The following is an 18420-nucleotide window of genomic DNA, read 5'->3' on the forward strand; positions in this document are numbered from 1 at the left end:
AAGGAAGGCCAGGAAGCTTACCAAAGGCTGAAGAACCTGCCTTTTTGAGGAAAGACTGAGGAGTTAGATCTTATCACACTGGAGAATAGAAGGGTTAGGTGGGAACACATCACAGTTTTCCAGTGCTTAAAGGGCAGCTACAACATGAAAGGAAGGTCTCTCCTCACAGGGAACCACATGGAGAGAACAAAGGGCAATGTGTACAACAAGTTGCACCAGGAGAGGTTTTGTTTTGAAAAAAGAAATAATTTTTTTACAGTGAGAACAATCAGTCAGTGGAACAACCTTCCCAGCTACATGGTAGAGTTCCCATCATTTGGGGTTTTCAAGACAGAACTGGACAAGGCATTAGATAATGTCACCGAGGCTCCCTTTTCCACAAAATATTGGACTAAGTGATCTTTCAGGGTGCCTCCAGAACTGAGATGTCCTATGATTCTCTGATGAGAGCTTCAGCATGTCTGGGGTAAGAGTTCAGCAGACTTTAATACCTTTTGGCACAAAAGGAAAGCTTAGAAGCATCTTGTCAGTTTTGCATGTCTGCCATGGTGTCTCTACAAATTCCTACACACGTTTTAAAGTCGTCCTCACAGCTAGAGGATCCCATATAGTATCCATCAAGCCATAATCATAAGCCTCAGTCACATGAGCTTAACTAAACCTCATTTCTCCAGCTTGCCTATTCAAAGTCATCTGCATCCCTTTTCACAGGAGTAGTACAGAACAAAATGGAGAACTTCAAGTTGACCACAAAATGATAACGCTTAATTCCTGAAACAGTTACTACAGTCACTTCAGTTACTACAGTTAATTGCCTAGTAAAAGCTACATATAAAACTGTAAGGTATGTCTTGGTAAATAAAAGCAGTGTATAATGATACTTCATAACAAAATAACAAATCCTATTTGTCTTTTCATTCTGTGCTACTCAAGCAAGCTCACAGAGTAAGAGGAGAAGCAGAATTTCATAGCAGGGCAGGAAAATATAAATTTCCTTCTTGTCCAAATTATTACCTTTCCCTCTTTCATTACACAGATTTAGCTAAACATAAGAAAAATTGAAAATTAATGACCTTGTATATGAATTATTATAACATATATTAACGACATTGGATTGTGATTCACTGATAAAAATGTGATTTCATACTGATTTTTTTCCTTTGAGTGTTTTCTCAGAATAAGAGATTACAAACATTGCCATTTGTAGCTATGCTTCCTTCACAGGAACACCACGTGTTCCTGTGCTCAAAAAACAGAGTCTTCAAAAATCAGAACTGCAAGTATGCAGGGTTTTTCCACATTCAAATTTTAAGGTATCTGTAGAGCTTCTTATCCGGCATAGATGCTTATTGGGCATATTTTTTTACATTAATGCAGTCCTGTGCACGTGAAAATGATCACAAACTTCCAGCTGTTTCTGACCTCTCATTCAGAAATGTACCTACTTCACAATCATACCAGCTGCAAAAACAGTAGTGATCTTTAGCAGCTGTCCTACAAGAGAAATAGAAATGAAGATTCAAAGTTCATTTATGTGCAAAGACAGCTTTTTCTTCCTGCATCTTCATTCTTGAAAGCTTCTGGAGAAATTCTCAAAATCCCTTCTGTAAATTAAGCTTTTCATCACATCACACTATTGCTGCAGGTAGTAATTACCTGCAGAGCACCTAAAGCCCGTAGAATGAAATCTTGACTGCTAAAATTGTTATTTTTATTTCCTTCATGAAATAAGTGTAAATCTGTTAGTGTACACCAAAAAACCCTATTCAACCTACTTTAATAACTCAGTATCTGTCAACTGTAGTTACTGTGTCTGCCCTGCTGTTTATTATGGAATGATTTTAGGCACTAGGTTATAACTTTTTTTTTGGTTGAGACAGACTTAATTATCTCATGAAAGAGGGTCTACTTGTATGGTGGGTTTTTTGAATGTAATTCAGGATTTAGGCAGAAATTTGTAGGCTCGTGCCTTCTCACAGTCCTCACATGAAAACATCCATCCTGAAGAGGAAAAGTATTATGAAAATATATAAAAATATTATCCCTATTTTTGTCTGCACTAGACAACAGGGAGGCTTTTCTGGGAATTGGGTTTTCAGAAGCTGGTTTAAAACTAACAGATGACATTAACACACACAGACCTTCACTGAGACAGGAGTTCTGCTGTGCTTGACACTGTGGAAAAACACTGAAAAGACCAGTAGGATTAAGGGGAAATTATCTTCAATCTCCATTTTGTATATATAAAAAAATAAAGGTAACATCAGGGGGCAGCAAAGGCCTCTAGGCAGGTAGAGAACTAGACCAGCCAGGGTATTTTCCCTACAGTAAAGCAAGACTCAGAGGGTCTGAGAAATGAAATGAAATAAAATAAAAAAGTGGGTTTTTTTGTTTCTTCTGAATCCTCCTTGACTTCTCCAGTTGCTTACAAGTACTAGAACCCTACTTGCTATGTAGTGGCTGTAAGCCTGAAAAGAGGAGTGAAGCTATTTGGTCCTATCTAAATATATTTTCATGGCCTAAAAGATTTAACTCCCAGATTACCTCAGCTGAGTTCCTAACAAGCGACTATGAGATCAGTCTTAGGTCAGTATTGAGTCTGGCTGCATTTTCAACTGTTAAAATGCTCTAATCAAAAAGGAAGAGAACTCATTAATAGCAGGAAAATAAATGGTACTGATTCTGCACTGTCTGCAGCCAGAGACTGTCTTGGTAACAGTGACAAAACTTGAGCTTTCCAGCTGCAGTGTCTATAGTGGAAGTTATAGTCCCCCTTACCAGAAATTATATTTCAGAAGCTTTTTTTTTTTTTTAATCTGGTTTGTGTTCTTATGTCCAAGAAATTAACTGTACTTAAAAAACACAGACCTGTCCACACTAGCAAGTCTGATGATAAGTCCAACATTGTCATGAGATCTCTTATTTTTGTACAGCAAAACCAACGTATCACACAAAACATGCAACCAATGTGTACTTGTATAGCAGTGCCAGTGTCAATTGACCCAGTAAAACTGGGTCAATGTGAGGCTTAATACTGGTAGAAGCCCATTGTGACACATACAGATAATGAAATTCTTCATCATAGACCAGCAAAACTAATTGAGTGGGCTTTCTTACTTATTTCAACAGACATGGCTACTAATGAATTTTTAGTGTGGTTCTGGTCAAATTCTTTTAGAGGCGTTTGGCAGCTATTCTCCATAAGGCTATGAAAAACAGTATTTCAGAAGGAAAATTGATTTAAAGGTGAAATGAAGTGATTAATACACTGTAATTCAGCATCAGAGGCTCTGCAGCACAGAAGTAAGATCTATTTCAGAAAATAACTGGCATTTATAATTCATCAGATGACACTGTTTAAACAAAGAATCTCATCAAAATCAAGAATGGTTTCTGGAGTTCTACTGATGCAAGCAGTTTGTTTCTATAACCAAACTTTTCCAAGATGGCTTGTAGTCTATAGCAGATAAGAGCAGAGATCCACAACCTCTATCTCTTCATAATCTGAACTATTTTATATTTGTGAAATATTGATTGAAGGCAAATGTAAGGTATATTTTTAGTAGCTGCCCTGAATCCTTAAACTTCCTTAAATATCTTAAACAGAAAAGAGAGAAAGCTAGAAACAAGAGATGTTTTACTTTCTCATGATGGAAGAGAAGTGGAAGAGAGTAGCTTCATCTACTGAAAATAGACACACTTTGGCTGATTAGAGACCAAAGCAGTTATCTGCAAATGACTGTCTTATGTTGAATTTTGCCTCATTGCTATTCTGCACTGTATTTGTAGCCTGAGAGGAAAACTAAAACAAAAGTTGGGGATTGAAGATAAAATAAGATGATAAAGAAGAAATAGTGTCACTTCTTTGCAACATAGAGATGTATTTCTCCAACCTTTTCTTGAAAACTAGAGTTTATTTTGCAGAAGAATTAGTGGAAATAAAGCTGCTGAAATATAACAGTCCAGAAAGCGGTTATTTAGTTAAAAGTTTGAACATCCTCTGTGATAACCAATTGATTTTAGACCTTGCATACATTTTCATTTAGGCAGAAAGGAAATAAAGCCAAACTCCTGTTCAAATTATGTCCCATAAAAACCCAGAAACAATTTCTGGTCTGATTGTACACAACCAGCCTGGCATCAGCGGCACTGGCAACATCTTCTTGATAATACTAGTAATGTCTTCCCATTTGGATCTACCTCCTTGTAAGACCAGCTTCAAAGTAACTTTACATTCAGATCAGAAATTCAGATTTAATTATTTCTGTATCTCTTCTTCACTGATATTAATTAAAATACAACCTCAGTTTTTATTTCCTACAGCTGCTTCACCTGATGATCCAAAAAGAGTAACTGGGAGAAGCTGCGAATGTATCTACAAGGATTAAGTTCGTGGATTCTATGATTTGGAATCATAGAATCCATTGATGCCTTTTACTAAAAAAGTAAGAATTTGGAGTAATGCACAATGACATTTTATATTAAACAATCAAAATTCATAATATTTAAAGTATCATATAATACCCCCTGATTCCTGTATTCAGATTAATTTGTTAAATTAAGTTGACTTATAATAGCAAAACATCTTTTTAAACAAGCAAAATGAAAAAAAATCAATATGTGCCATCAATCTACTATATGTCTTTTAAGAGATGTAAAAAAACTATAGGTTGGGAAAGACAAATTAATAAGACAGTTGAAGTCTGTTTTCTCAAAAAGGTAAAGTGATTTATCTACATTGTATAGGAAAACTAGTACTAATTTCAGGAAGTTCCCCAAATAATGCAATTTAACTATAAATCAGAAAAAAAAAAAATTATCACCTGAAATTGAGGGGGGGGGGAGAGAAACCTGACAAAGAATATACTCAAATATTTCATATATATTCAAAGTTGTTCTGTTTGTGCATATGAGTTTCATTGCCATGAAAAAAGGGTAATAAGAAATTAATTTCAGCAATCATTGCCATTTTGCTCTAGAGATGGCAAGATGAGAGGAAACCAAGAAGGTTTCCTGCAAACTCTATGAAAAAAATCTTTTTCCACTCCCTCTTCCAAAAGAAAATTCTAGTCATTACCAAAAGATGATTTGTTCCTGTTCCAGTTGTGGTAGACCTCACAGCCAAGACACAGAACGCTATTTGCACAGCCTCAGGACAAAGGGGTGTTTAGACCAGGCAGAGTTCTCTTAGTGAGAAACAAATGAAGGTTACAGAAGAGAGTTCCTAAACACCTTTCTCAATATTTCTTATGACTGAGGTGAAAATATGGCAGCAATTGGTTTCTCAGCTTTCCAGAGGAGTGCCAGTCAGACCAAGGCAGCAATCCTGGGGAACCTGCTGGTTTGAAATGCTATCACTTGCTGTTCTAGAGAGGTTATTTTTCAAATCAAGTGAAACAGGATCTCATCACTAAGCTTTCTTCTTGATGACTAGGACAGTGCAAGACCCAGCATCATTTAAGGTAAAATGAAGCATTATTTCCTGTAATCATGACTTCTCTACTTTCTACTAGTTTACAAGTCCATGCAGACAGTTTCAAGTTGGAAATGCAACAGTACTTTCTGGCCTATGATACTGCAGAATATCAAGAGTCACGTTGTTCTACATGCTCTTAACAGTAAGTCAACCTATATCCTATCAAAGGTAACACTAGCTTCAATAACTTCAAAAACTTTGAGAAAGTCTTTGACTTTCTCAAAAAACTAAAGTATGGCTCTTCCAATCACCTTATTGCGATACTTATCTCTATGATACAGTAAGAAATCAGTGATAAAAATATGGACTTTTGAATTAAGCAATGTTCTCCTCTTCCTTTTAAGTACCAGAGAAGTAAATCCTAGATTCATAGAATGATTGGGTTGGAAAAGACCTAAGAGAACATCTAGTTCCACCCCCCTGCCATGGGCAGGGACACCTTCCACTAGACCAGGTTGCTCAAAGCCCCATTTAACCTGGCCTTGACTACTTTCAGGGATGGGGCATCCACCACTTCTCTGGGCAAGCTGTTCCAGTGCCTCACCACTCTCAACAGTAAATAATTTTTTCCTAATATCTAATACATATTAAAGTATAGGTTTTAGTTCACAGTAAGAGAACAAGGACTAGTTCATTACGATGCATCTGTTCTGTAAAATGTTTGCAACTGCTCCACTCCCCTCCCCTCCCCACAGGAGCACATAAGCTCCTGTGCTTAGTTTCTAGTCATCCCATTGCTGAAAAAGATTTGAGGTCTTGAAAATGTGCTTTTTCTCCTGACATGCTGCAAAATTCCTCCAGAAACCTTTTTAAACTACATAATTTCAAGTAATTCACACTCTAAAGTATGCTTTCCATACAGACTTCTGAACAAACAGCTCAATAAACTTGCTTTTTTTTTTTTTTTTTTTTTTAATTCACACATGGAGACAACTGATGTTGTCCAGCTTTACATTATCTTTTCTGGCAGTACATGTAACATGACAGTGTTAACAAGTTTGCATCTGCAGCCTCGGCACACCTTAAGAATCATATAATCATCATATAACTTTTCCTTATAGTAAATCTGATATGAATCAGATTCCTTCTACAAGTTGTGCAATATTTAGATGCAAAGATTTTCTTTAAAAACAAACAGCTCACACATAATTTTTCCTTTCACATATTACACTGACAGTTGAGTACATTAAGAAGCTAAACTTTTATCTAAATTTAGCAGACTAAATCAATGCATTTTATTACTTAGTCATTTCAACAATAACTTGTTTGCAGCAAAGCTACCCCCAAATCCAGTTATCAATGGAAAACTTGCTTTTCTGAGCATCTGTTGGTGATACAAGTATCAAATTAGCAAGATTGTTATAGATTTGGCTTATTGTTATTGTTGCCAACAATTTTATAACTAGATTTTAAAAGGGCAATTACTCCACAGCTGTTGATTGATACTAAACTAACATAATCTTTGTGTAGTTTAAATACTTCGACTGTTGCACCTGTTTCCAATTGAATTATTAATGGAAATTGCCTATTACAGTTATCTTCTCATGTGCTTCAGTACACCTTAAGAAGACAACTGCAAACAATGTTTGTCTCTTTTCAACTTTTATGATTCATCCTTTAAATTGTATTCTTCTAAATTGTTTTACTTCAGTTATGGAGAATTCAGAGACTTAAAGTAAAAGATCTTGCTTGCATCTACTTCTTGCTATTCTTCTCCAGTGTTTCTCCATATCTGAAAGCTTCTCCACATCAAGAAATAGGTTATTAATAGCAGCTGCCTCTACAGAAACCAGATCTATGAAGTCCAAAGTTCTGTTCCAACACATACTGCTGAGCTACCTACCAGGAGAGACTGGCTTTATTTAAACTACTAACACTGGATTTCATGTTAGAAAATTAGTTCAGAGTAGAACGGACTCAGAGAATAAATAACAGGGGATGAACCAAATACTCCCTGTCTACTGCTCCTTGGCTATCACTTTTAGTAGAGCTGTCCAGTAAAATGTGTTTTGCATTTACCTTCTAAGTCTGAATTTCCCATCATCAGAAAAGATACAGAACTGGGCAGGCAGTGATCTGAGCTGCTAAGACTACTATAGTGGATTGCCATAACCATGACTTATCAACTTGTCGGTTCGTTTTCAGATGCCAATAATCATTATCTTGCAGATACAGAAAATATTGCAAAATAGTGACATTTTCATTAAGTTGTAATAAGATGTCATATCAAACCCCAGAAATATTAAAAACAAAAAAACCCACCCAAACTTCAGTAGAAAAAAGGTTTGAATGGATTGAGAAGTTCCTGCTACAGAAAACAGTGCCTCAAGTAAAAGTAGACACTGAAATCCTTTACCAGCTCCTTTTTGTATAAAATTTACAGAAATATCTTAAATAGATATGACATTTGTGATGCATTTCATTGAGATTACTACTTTGGTACAAAATGATTTTACTTGTGTTTTATAATCTTAAAAATTACAGATGTTTCAACTGTCGAAGCAGTAATCTCTGTACTTCTTATTAACTTAATGAGTTTAATGAATTTAAGTTGCTCTGTAACTTTGATTAAACAATGGTAGAACAAATAATTAAGTATATTTTAAGTGACTCAAGTCATTTTTTAAATTTTTGGTAGTGTTCCAACATCTTACCTAATCAAGCCTGTAGGTACTACTAATTTGTTCAAACAAATAGCATTGTACATTCCCCTCATTTAACTAAATATGTTAATTAAGTTGTTCTTGTTATCTTACTCTTCAACAATGAAAATGAACTTGTCAATCTCTCTGTTAGTCGAGTAAAATCCCTATAATCTTGTGACTTTGTCTCTTAATGGTAAGGTATATTTTAAACCTCTAGAGTAGCCAAGTTAATTCCACTGTATAATAGTCACTGTTGTAAAATTTGACTTTTACTGCATTCCAATTCTCAGAACCAATTAGCACACTTTATGGCTCCATTTGGAACAGTTCCAAGTTTACAACCATATTACTATACTTCATTATTACTTTATTTAAACAGTCTGACTTAGACCCTTGTTACTGTAAGGTGATCTGCTATCAAGTTATGGAAATATTACATATATTAAACAGATGTCAACACTACAGATTTTTAATTAGCTGCTCTTATTTTGTAACATTTACTCAGGCTCCTGAGTACTGGCACCACTTGGTGCCAGACAGATATGACGTCCTTCAAATTGGACAAGAGGGTAAAAGAGGTCATGGGAATGAAAATAATAGAAGATCAAAGTCAAGTTTAGATGTGGAATATCTACAAGACACTTCAGGTAATAACTTGGCAAGTGTGAATGTGGCACACAATAGAGAGGTTTGTAGTCCATGGGAATCATGTAGGTTTGTCCTTGGCTTTCAGGCACACAGAAGCTCAGAGATTTTGATAAGTACCTTGATCTTGTAACTTGCAATCTGCTACTATGGCAAAAAATAAATAATTAATCAAACCCCTCTTTAGCAACGTTCAAGGAAATAGTCAGAAGAGCAGATTAAACACGCAGAGCAGGAGCACTGCATCTCACCTACCCTTTTACTCAATCCAGCAGTGATTTCTGTATTGTTTATTCATATGAAGGCTAAAAAGATGAGCAAACTGGGTAATTCAGTGGCTCAGAATTGTCAGTTATTTAGATGATAGTTTACCATAAATCAGTTTGTGGCTGTGGTTTAGTTGTGAGTTAGAAGCCCAGTGGGATGGGTACCCACATCTCATAACACTTAAAATGTACAGCTCCATGCCACTGAAAAAACAACCTGGGCACTCAGCAAGACATTTCTGACAAACCAACTCACTATTATACTTTCTATTTTTTGGTTTTGTCAGTCCAAAAGAACTCTCCACTATAACTTTTGTTGCAACATTTCAGACTAGTTTACAATAATTTCTAGAAAATGCAGTTTTAAGTTTGCCCATTGGAAAAGAAATTCAATAAACAATTCTGCTGAGCTAAGTGAACATTAAAGATATGAAATATTGCATCAAGAAGTAGAAATGAAACATTTCTATTTTCCTCATATTTTTCCTACCAATTGTATTTCTCAGTTTGCATTTTGAGAGAAAAATATACTGACATCCACAAAAGATCTGAAGATACAGCAATTGCACTTCCATAACAGCAAAACTTAGAGGCGCCTAAGGGAAATTAGGCTAGTTATTATTGTGTATCAAGATAAAAGCCTGGATAATGAATGAGAAAAGTATTAGAAGCCTGATTCTTGACCTATTGCTAAGGCAGCCAAGCTGAAAATTTTTTTAAGATGGGGATTATACTGTTGGAAATACAGACAAATTCATGGGATACTATTTTCTGCTGGCTGTCAGAAATGGCTGTAAGATAGGGCTTGTGTTTTTTCATTTTCATATGGAAGGAGTCTATTTCCAGACACTATTAGTATCTATGGAAAACAGTAAACATGTCTACTAATGTCACAGTGTACCTGCTTCCAAAAAATCACTACTTTATTTTCATGATTCCTTTTTGGCTAGTGGGGAACCTGGTCTGACCTGACTCATGCAACATCCTGAGAAACAGTAAAAACAATGATTGGCAGGAACAGGCCATCCCACCTAAGATCCCTCTTCTTCCTGCAGACTCATACTGCAAAGCAGGCAAAATAGAAAGGATCCTACTCTGCAGTCTTTCATCTTTGAAAGAGAGAAAGTCCTTTAGGCTTCATGCAAACTCCCTTTAAGGTCCACATGCTCTTTAAGACAACAAATCAGTCCTAGAGTTCGAAGGACCAAGCACAGCAGCACTTGAATAGAAGAATAAGAGTCCATGTACTCTGCTCACAGAACAAGAGCTGGAAGAAAGCTCAGCAGTGAAAAGAGCACAGGTAATTTCATCTTTGAAAAGAGGCACCGTCCTTGTGGCCTCTTAAAGGCAAATGCCAGGATGAAAACAAGGCCTCTTCTAAGGTGATAAAGCACTAGTTCCTTTCCTGTAGATGAAGAAAATTGTAGCTGAGGAGGAGATAAAAGAACTCAAAATAGACAAAATTCACCAGTCTAAAGGTCTGTGAAGTTTATAACTTCCATGTGGGATTACCAACTTTGCAGGTTTTAATCTTCATACTAAAATTCAAGAGCATGTAAATTTTGCTTCAAGTTACATTTTTGAAACACCTGCACACTCTTACTGAATATGTTTCAAAGAACTAGGACAATTCAGCTAAGCTTTTAAACACATCATGATCCATAAAGCTAAAACTTCACTCTTATTTTTAATCTATTTTCTGAAATCAATAAATCTCACATGAATGTACTAGGGTTTTGCATGCTTCTTTCTCTCACTTCCATTTTAAAAAATCCCTTACTAACTTGGCAATACATTTTTATTAAACCTGAATATCACTAGGGTTTTCAAGAAAATCAAATATCTACTGCTGTTGTGAAAAATAGGTAGCCTAAAAGAGTAGTGACAAGACCTAAGCACCCTGCTAAAGGAAAAATCTTGATGTGTGAGTTCCCATTCTGTCAGACCAGATAAACATCATGGAAAACATTTAACAAAATCACAAACTGCAGGAAAAATTGAAAATTGAGACCAATTTCACGAGATACAGATACATGAGAATGTGTGCAACTTTTAGTGCTGGTAGAACTGCTTTTCCTTATCTGAACTACTTTTTTTTTTTAATACTAAAGACCTGATATTGACCTTTCCATGCAGATACACTATTCAAGTTTCCTTCCTATTTATGATGGTTTACTTTACTAAGGATATAGTTATTTTAAAAAAATCTGGAAGTTGGAGTGGTACATTATAGTTTCAGAGACAGTTCAGAAGATAAGTATTTTTCAGAGTTATAACCACGAAAGTATATGGTGATATTTTTTTAATTTTTTTCAGTTCCTTTGAATATTTTCTCACTTTCTTAAGGAAATTAAAGTATGTCAAAAAAATGTCAATTGCTGACAAATAACTGAAAAGATTTCAAAAAGTACTATGGCATAATATCAGCTTGATTTCTAGCTTTATGGAATATGAAGAAAACATAAATATAATTCCTATTTTAAACCAAGCAGCCCTAAAGAAATGAATGTATTATGCTTGTAACCTGGTAAGAAAACAACATTTTCAATTAATGTAGTGTAAGCCTCGACAAGGCAAATATTTCTGACAAATCTGATCATGTTTTGCTTGAAGATAAGCCTACTTCCTAATTTAGTCTTGAGGGTTTCTTCCCTCCACCCCCATTTCCCCCACTTTAGTTCTATTGTTTAAAAAGACACAAAAATTATTTTTTAAGCAACAAAGGTCTCCAAATTTAATACATCAGCAGTCCAATTTCATAGGTCTACACATATTCAACTTTCTTTTCTTTATAATATATTGCCTGTGCATTCTATCAATCTATTTCAGTTCCTGGAAGTACAATGATGGTATGTTTCACATTTCCTGCCAAGAAAATTGGACAGCCTAAGAAGGAAAAATTCAGGTCAATTGCAACTTTTTTGGTTGAAAAATATGTAATGAAAAATTGGCAAGGCAGCAGTGGGGAAAGCTATAGGGAGATTCAAGATATAGGCCAGTAAAGAAAAGTATGTGTACCTTCTATAGATGGTAAAAGGGTCAGGTAGCATACAAAGTGGGTATAAAAAGATCAAACGGGAAAAAGCAATTAACCCCTTGGCACTGGGAATTGGGATTTCCTGACACCAACTGCTAATACTGGCCTCAAGGGGTTATAGAATCAAATAATAATAAGCCAAGTCCTGAAATAAAAGCTATCATTTTAGACAGTAAGGGAAGGCATTTCAAGTACATTCTGGGTTGCCAGACTAGCATGGTACAAGGGGAAGGGAGGAGAAATATGCTGAAAGATAAATGGTAAAAATAGTTTTCCAGATTTGGACTCAAAGAGATTTCAACCAACCTTTTTTTTTTTTTTCTGAATGAAACACACTGTTTTGTCCTATATATCTGTGATTTGTGACCCTAGCCAGCTCTTTTCTGATACATAGAGAGATTTAACCTCCATTTTTTGAGCAAGTTCCCCATCATTTTGTGACTAACTTCTGAACATTGTCTATATTAGCTGTAGGTGGTTTACTTAATTGCCTTAAACATTATGGTTCTTTTACTTCCCTTCCTCACAGAACGGGAAAAAAACAGAGGAAAAAAAGAATGCAAGTGACAACAGAGGAACTCCTTAACAAAAACACCAGCATAGTCATAGTCAACCAGTCTGAGGAATCACATGATTCTAACAGCCATTCTAACCTACATTTATGACAGAGGGGTAGTTTGGGTTTTTTTGTTTTTAAAAAGGCCATTTGTTTCAGGATATCTCAGGACCTACACTTAACTATTTACAAAGTTACTAATTTAAAGCTTTAAATTACTCTTCTGTATAAAATAATTACTGGATTTTCAAACTGATTTATAGTATGGAAACTCTTTATGAATACTGAATGAAGCTGATTGTTTTTCTTCTGTGCAAACTAAACATTCAGAAGCTGTTATATAAATGCTGACCTTATCACAAAACATCAAATGGTGAAAACATTCCTAGCCCTTTTGAAATTAGTGAAACTTCATTGATTTTCACTAGTTAAAAATCCAAGATGGTTGCATTCTGAAATCCACAACATTTTTCAGTATCACTTCATCTCTTACCACATGGAAATATTATGAGGAAAATAACCTTTGACATCAACTTCAGTGTTTTGTTTGAATTTTTTTTATAGCTACAGCATTCCTCTCTGTCAACTACCTGTCTTCATGGGGGCATAAGAGATTAAGTTATGGTTAGGAGCCTGAGGGTGCTTAAAAGGTGCGCATCATCTGTTCGTACTTAGTTTTCATTCTCTCACAGTTGCTTGTGTTTGGCCATACCAGTTTACCTGTCAGTAGTGGCACTATTTATAACTGCCTACAAAACAGTACCTCAAGAGATCTAAATTTCATGCAGTAGACATCATGAATTAAGTATCACCAAGATCCAAAGGTATTGTCCCATTACATATCCCTTTGTACAGTCACGGCTTCAATTTTGAATTGTGCTCACTGATTTCAATGAAAACACCTCCATCACCTTCAGCAGTCCAAGCTCTTATAGAACAGAGGAAACAAAGACTGCTGAATTCTAGAAGGATTAGGAGCATTGGGAAAGAGGAAAAAAATGATATGAAAGATACAGAAAGACATAACACAAAAGTAAAAGAGAAATGAGGTGGAAAGAAGACCAATTGATAGAGAATCCCACTGTGATACAGCACCACATAAAATACAATGAAAAGGTACCTGTTATATATTAACTGCTGCTCTACCAAAAAACAAAACAAAACAAAAAAAGCTGCCAGCTGGAAATGAAGGACTGCTTACTCTAAGCAGATAAGATCAACACACCACGCAGTTTAAAAATTGAGAACAAATACATGACATGGCTCTTTGCTAGGTGGTACTTCAGGCAAAGTTATGAAGTGCTTCTCTAGAACACTGATCACAAAATGGATCCCTGAGGAAAACTACTTGTCAACAGTTTCCTCTCCTAAAGAGAGTACCTAGCCAGCACTTCACATTCCTTTTAAGTGCTCTACACAAACATTCTCTCAATGAAATATCATATCCAATTCTTTGCTTCCCTAAAGTTCTATGATGAAGTTTAAAATAAATGATTTCCTGATAGGTCAAAACAGATACAAAAAATATGTGTTTGATAAATATTAAAGTATATTCAGATTAGTATCAGATTCCTAACATTCTTCACAGTATTTGTTAAGAGTTAAGAGAAGAAATCCTGACCTCCTATAGTCTGAAAATATTGTGTGATTCCTTTCAAGACCAACTAAATTAATGCCATTATAATATAAACTCTATCTTTTTTTTGGTGCCTGTTGGGGAGTGAGTGGAAAGATTAGACAAAGTTATTAAAGAAGCTCTGCCATTGAGTCACAAGGTGCAGAAAGGAGTCCCTTGCTTTCTAAACTCTTTCTCAGAGAAGAGTTTAGGTGCAGTTGAATCCTATCTTAGCCTTGGACTGTGTCAACAGTTTGAATTAAGGGAATTACAGAAGTGTGATCAAATCACTTTGTCCCACAGCTTTTTATAGTTGCAAAACAGATATATTTATATAAAAGTAATTATTTATTATGACAAATGAACAGACAGAAGATCTGAATTGCAATTATTTACTACACAGTGTAAAAGCTAAAAATCTACTTGTAGATAACATAAAGGAGTATAGTGCACTGAAACAAAGCAATTATATTAAAGCAATTGCATCAAAGCTAACAAAACAAACAATCATTAAGTAGAGATTGATATAACTCACCATACAAAATAACAGGCAGATCCCTCTCTTAACCCCTGGGAGTAACCATGAAGAGGAGTCTCTGCTTCACAGGAGAAGCTCCACACTTCAAGGAAGTATGTGGAAGAGTCTTCTATATGAAAGCTGGACTGGGCTTTTATCGAAAGAAGGGGAAGAAGGTGACAAATGGACAAGATCATGTAGTAAAGGACCAAATAAAGCTTATAATACTTAAAGACACATATTTTGCAAGTAAGTAAAGATAAGTTGAAGCTCCTACAAATAACTCAGAGCCATACTCTTTTATGAAAGCCTGCATGGAACTAAAACATATTTTTTTTTAAATTTGTATTATGTAAGCACACTGGTATTCTCATAATGCAAAACAGCTTTTCAGGGAGTATTTTAGTGTCAGACTATGTTGTTGTAGTGAACTGCATCAACACAACCCTGATACCATTACCTAAAATCAGTTATCCGTTCTTCCACTGTACCCTTAGGGGCAGACAGTAGTTGGCATGAGAGTGATTCTAATTTCTGTAGACCAAATAAACATATGTACAAACTGACCACAAAGCTGCATCTTGATGTGAGCCATTTGGTAGGTGAATCTGGAAACATACAGGAAGGAAACTTATTTTTGCTCTGTTTTCAGTTGTTTTGTGAGCCAATGGATCTGTATGTGAAAACTGTAGCTTTGGTGGTGACTATACACATTAGTATGAATAAAAAAGATAGGTTGGGACAAACTGTATTCTCCAAGTATTGTTCTCTATACGTATCTTCTCTTTTCTCTTATATAAATATCCTCAGGAGATTAGTGATTATAACAGCATTATATTCACAGTTCTACTGCCACTCCCTTTGCTTCCCTCAGAGATGTTTCAAAAGGTAGTGAACTACTCACATCATACCAAGCGAACGAACTTGCTTCTCTTCAGAATTTGCTGCTCTGAAGACAAAGCTGCCTGCCATTTGCAACAGACTGATGTGATGAAACACATCGTGTCCCAGCTGAGAGATAAACATTTCCACCTCTGTGGTGGTGATTGCTTAAAAGGGCTCACCTGAATTCCCAGGACAACATAAACATGTACTTGAAGGAAAGAATTAAAAAATTAAAAGGAGAACAGACATGATTATCTTTCCATACTTACCCTTATACTGACTTTTTTATTTCTTAAAAAAACTTTATGGAAATATAAGATGGTCCTACTGATTTGTCATTCTTATACCTACTATATCCACAATCCCCCTCCCTCCATGATATTCAGCTTCACTCCCCACAATCATACCCGATGATTCTCTTTGAAGACAACTCCAGGACATTTCATATATACATTGTATGCTGAAAATAAGTAAAGAGGTGCTTACTGTGCAGAATAAAGCACATATATCCCTAGTGACATGAAGATGAATAGGAAAAAAAACCAAATTCAATTAGAGTTTTGACACAAAGACTGAGATGTTCCTGTCAATTAATCTACAAGCCTAACTTGTGTCTAAAACCTTTTCTCCCTGTTAAACTTGCTCTGGTTTTGAAGTGATTTCTGCAAGCTCTTAGAGGGTACTGATGCTGCTTGGTTAAGAGACTAGTAGCCCTAATTAATTCTGCCAAAGATCATCTCTCCAACGTATATTTCCAACAGAAATCTAAGTACTCCAAACCATCCTTTGAAGGAAGGCCTACTTCCCCCCCCTTGACTGCTATGGCAGATATTACAAGTACTCAAAACAGAAGATCTTAATGCCATTCACTGCTACTACTGAAAGATATTTCCTACATAATTTTTTCACAACAACAAGGTAAGTGGGGTAAGGCCTCATGACAAGATTAATCAACACCAGTCCACAGATGTTTAAGAAATCGTAGCTAATCAGAAAAAAAACACCTTTGAACTGATGACCATAGAAAAACAACCCGAGCTAAATCTAAGGTTGCTTTCTTATATCCTGGGGCAGAGGGTGGAGGAGGTGGGACTTTCTTTTTGATATCATAATTTCTAGTTAACAAACACGGTATTGTAAGACAGACAGAAAGCTTCTTACTTTAGACCTAAGTCAGTTCCTCAACTGGTAAAAGTATATCCCACTGTAAACCTCTCTCAACCTCTAGATAAAGTGCACAGAATTATTTTTGTCACTGATAAATTTTATATTAAGGAAAATGTCTCTTTCCCTGCCAGAAGCTCTTTATTGCATAGTTTTTAACAGTCTACAACTCCATCGGCTCAGGGTTGTGAATAATTGGAAGTCGTGCAGTTCTTGTAAAATATTTGTCATATGTAATCTGAAATACGTAATCGTAAAATAAATACACTACCAGTCTTTAACAGAGACATGTGGATTAATAATTCTAAATATGATATATAAACCTGTAATTGCACAATATAATTTGGCAGGTATCAATTAGGAAACACTGTATGAGTACACATTACATTATTTTAATTTCATATAATATTTTCCAAATTATGTGGGTATTTCTACAGAAAAAATTTGGAAAAAAATCACCTACACATATCTGTTTCAAAATATATTTTGGTTTTATATGTATTCTGTAGAAAAGATTTTTCCCTCATAGTTATCCTTTTATTGCTGCCAAATGACAGCTGTAATTATACAGGAGAACTTTCCCCCTTTCCCTGAAGGGGAGAAATTACAGCAGGATACAGTCTGAAAACGAGCCAAATGCTTGTTTAAAACGGTTTGAATGCATAGCAAGTGAGATATTTTTCAGCTGGGGCTCTTCTTTCAACCACACAGAACAATGGCTCATATAAATGCAAAACAGGTGTGAGAAACAGGCAGCATGGTTTCCCCAATCTACCACTATTAACCATCTGACCCAGTATTGGCAGGATGCATCTCAAGAACGTCACCGCTCCCTCTGACAGAGCCCAAGGACCAGAGAACATATTGTGAGAGATAAAGGAGGAAAACAAAAAGTATATAATAAAGTCCTCCATCCTCCTAGGCAAAGAAATATATGGCAGTAAAACTTTTAAAGCATTTGCCCCTGTTTTACGCAGCCTGCTTTTTACATAAAAGAGCCAGGAGGACAAAGTCCTCTCGCACACACACAAAACCTTTAAAAAGCTGTTTGAAAAGCTTTACAATTTCTACAAAGAGGCTTCCTGCAGCCCTTTGAGAAGGCAAACAGTGCTTTTAAGTGCTATATTCTTATTCTTTTCAACTTGTAGATAAAATCCAGGTCTGATGGAGAACATCCCCCGCATGCACAGGTTTTGCAGGGGAAGTTAAGATAAATTTATCTCAGCATCAAGATAAATTTATCTAGCTGATAGTGTCATAAGCATGCAATGGACAAGAAAACATATGTCACAACATCATCACAATAAAATGAATATTATCAAGTCTGCAGATATGAGGACAGCATCAGACAAATACATTTTGGGCAAGATTATTAACACAAACTAGTTCAATAGTACAACAGCACAGTAATCATGCAACCTCCTTCCATATGAAAAAAGACATGCAGATGATTACAAGGGTGGGATTTAACACCTAATAAACATACTCAGCAAAGATATTTTCTTCAGTTAGTGTCCAAGTTACCAGAACTTAATCTACAATCCCCCAAAAAATCAAGGAGTTTCCTTGATAAGGTCACAATGAAAAGTTGTGACCTTAGTTTCCCTGAATACT

Source organism: Manacus candei, unplaced genomic scaffold, assembly GCF_025592945.1.
Source record: "Manacus candei isolate 608988 ecotype Guabito, Panama unplaced genomic scaffold, ASM2559294v1 h1tg000005l, whole genome shotgun sequence".
Taxonomy (NCBI): Eukaryota; Metazoa; Chordata; class Aves; order Passeriformes; family Pipridae; genus Manacus; species Manacus candei.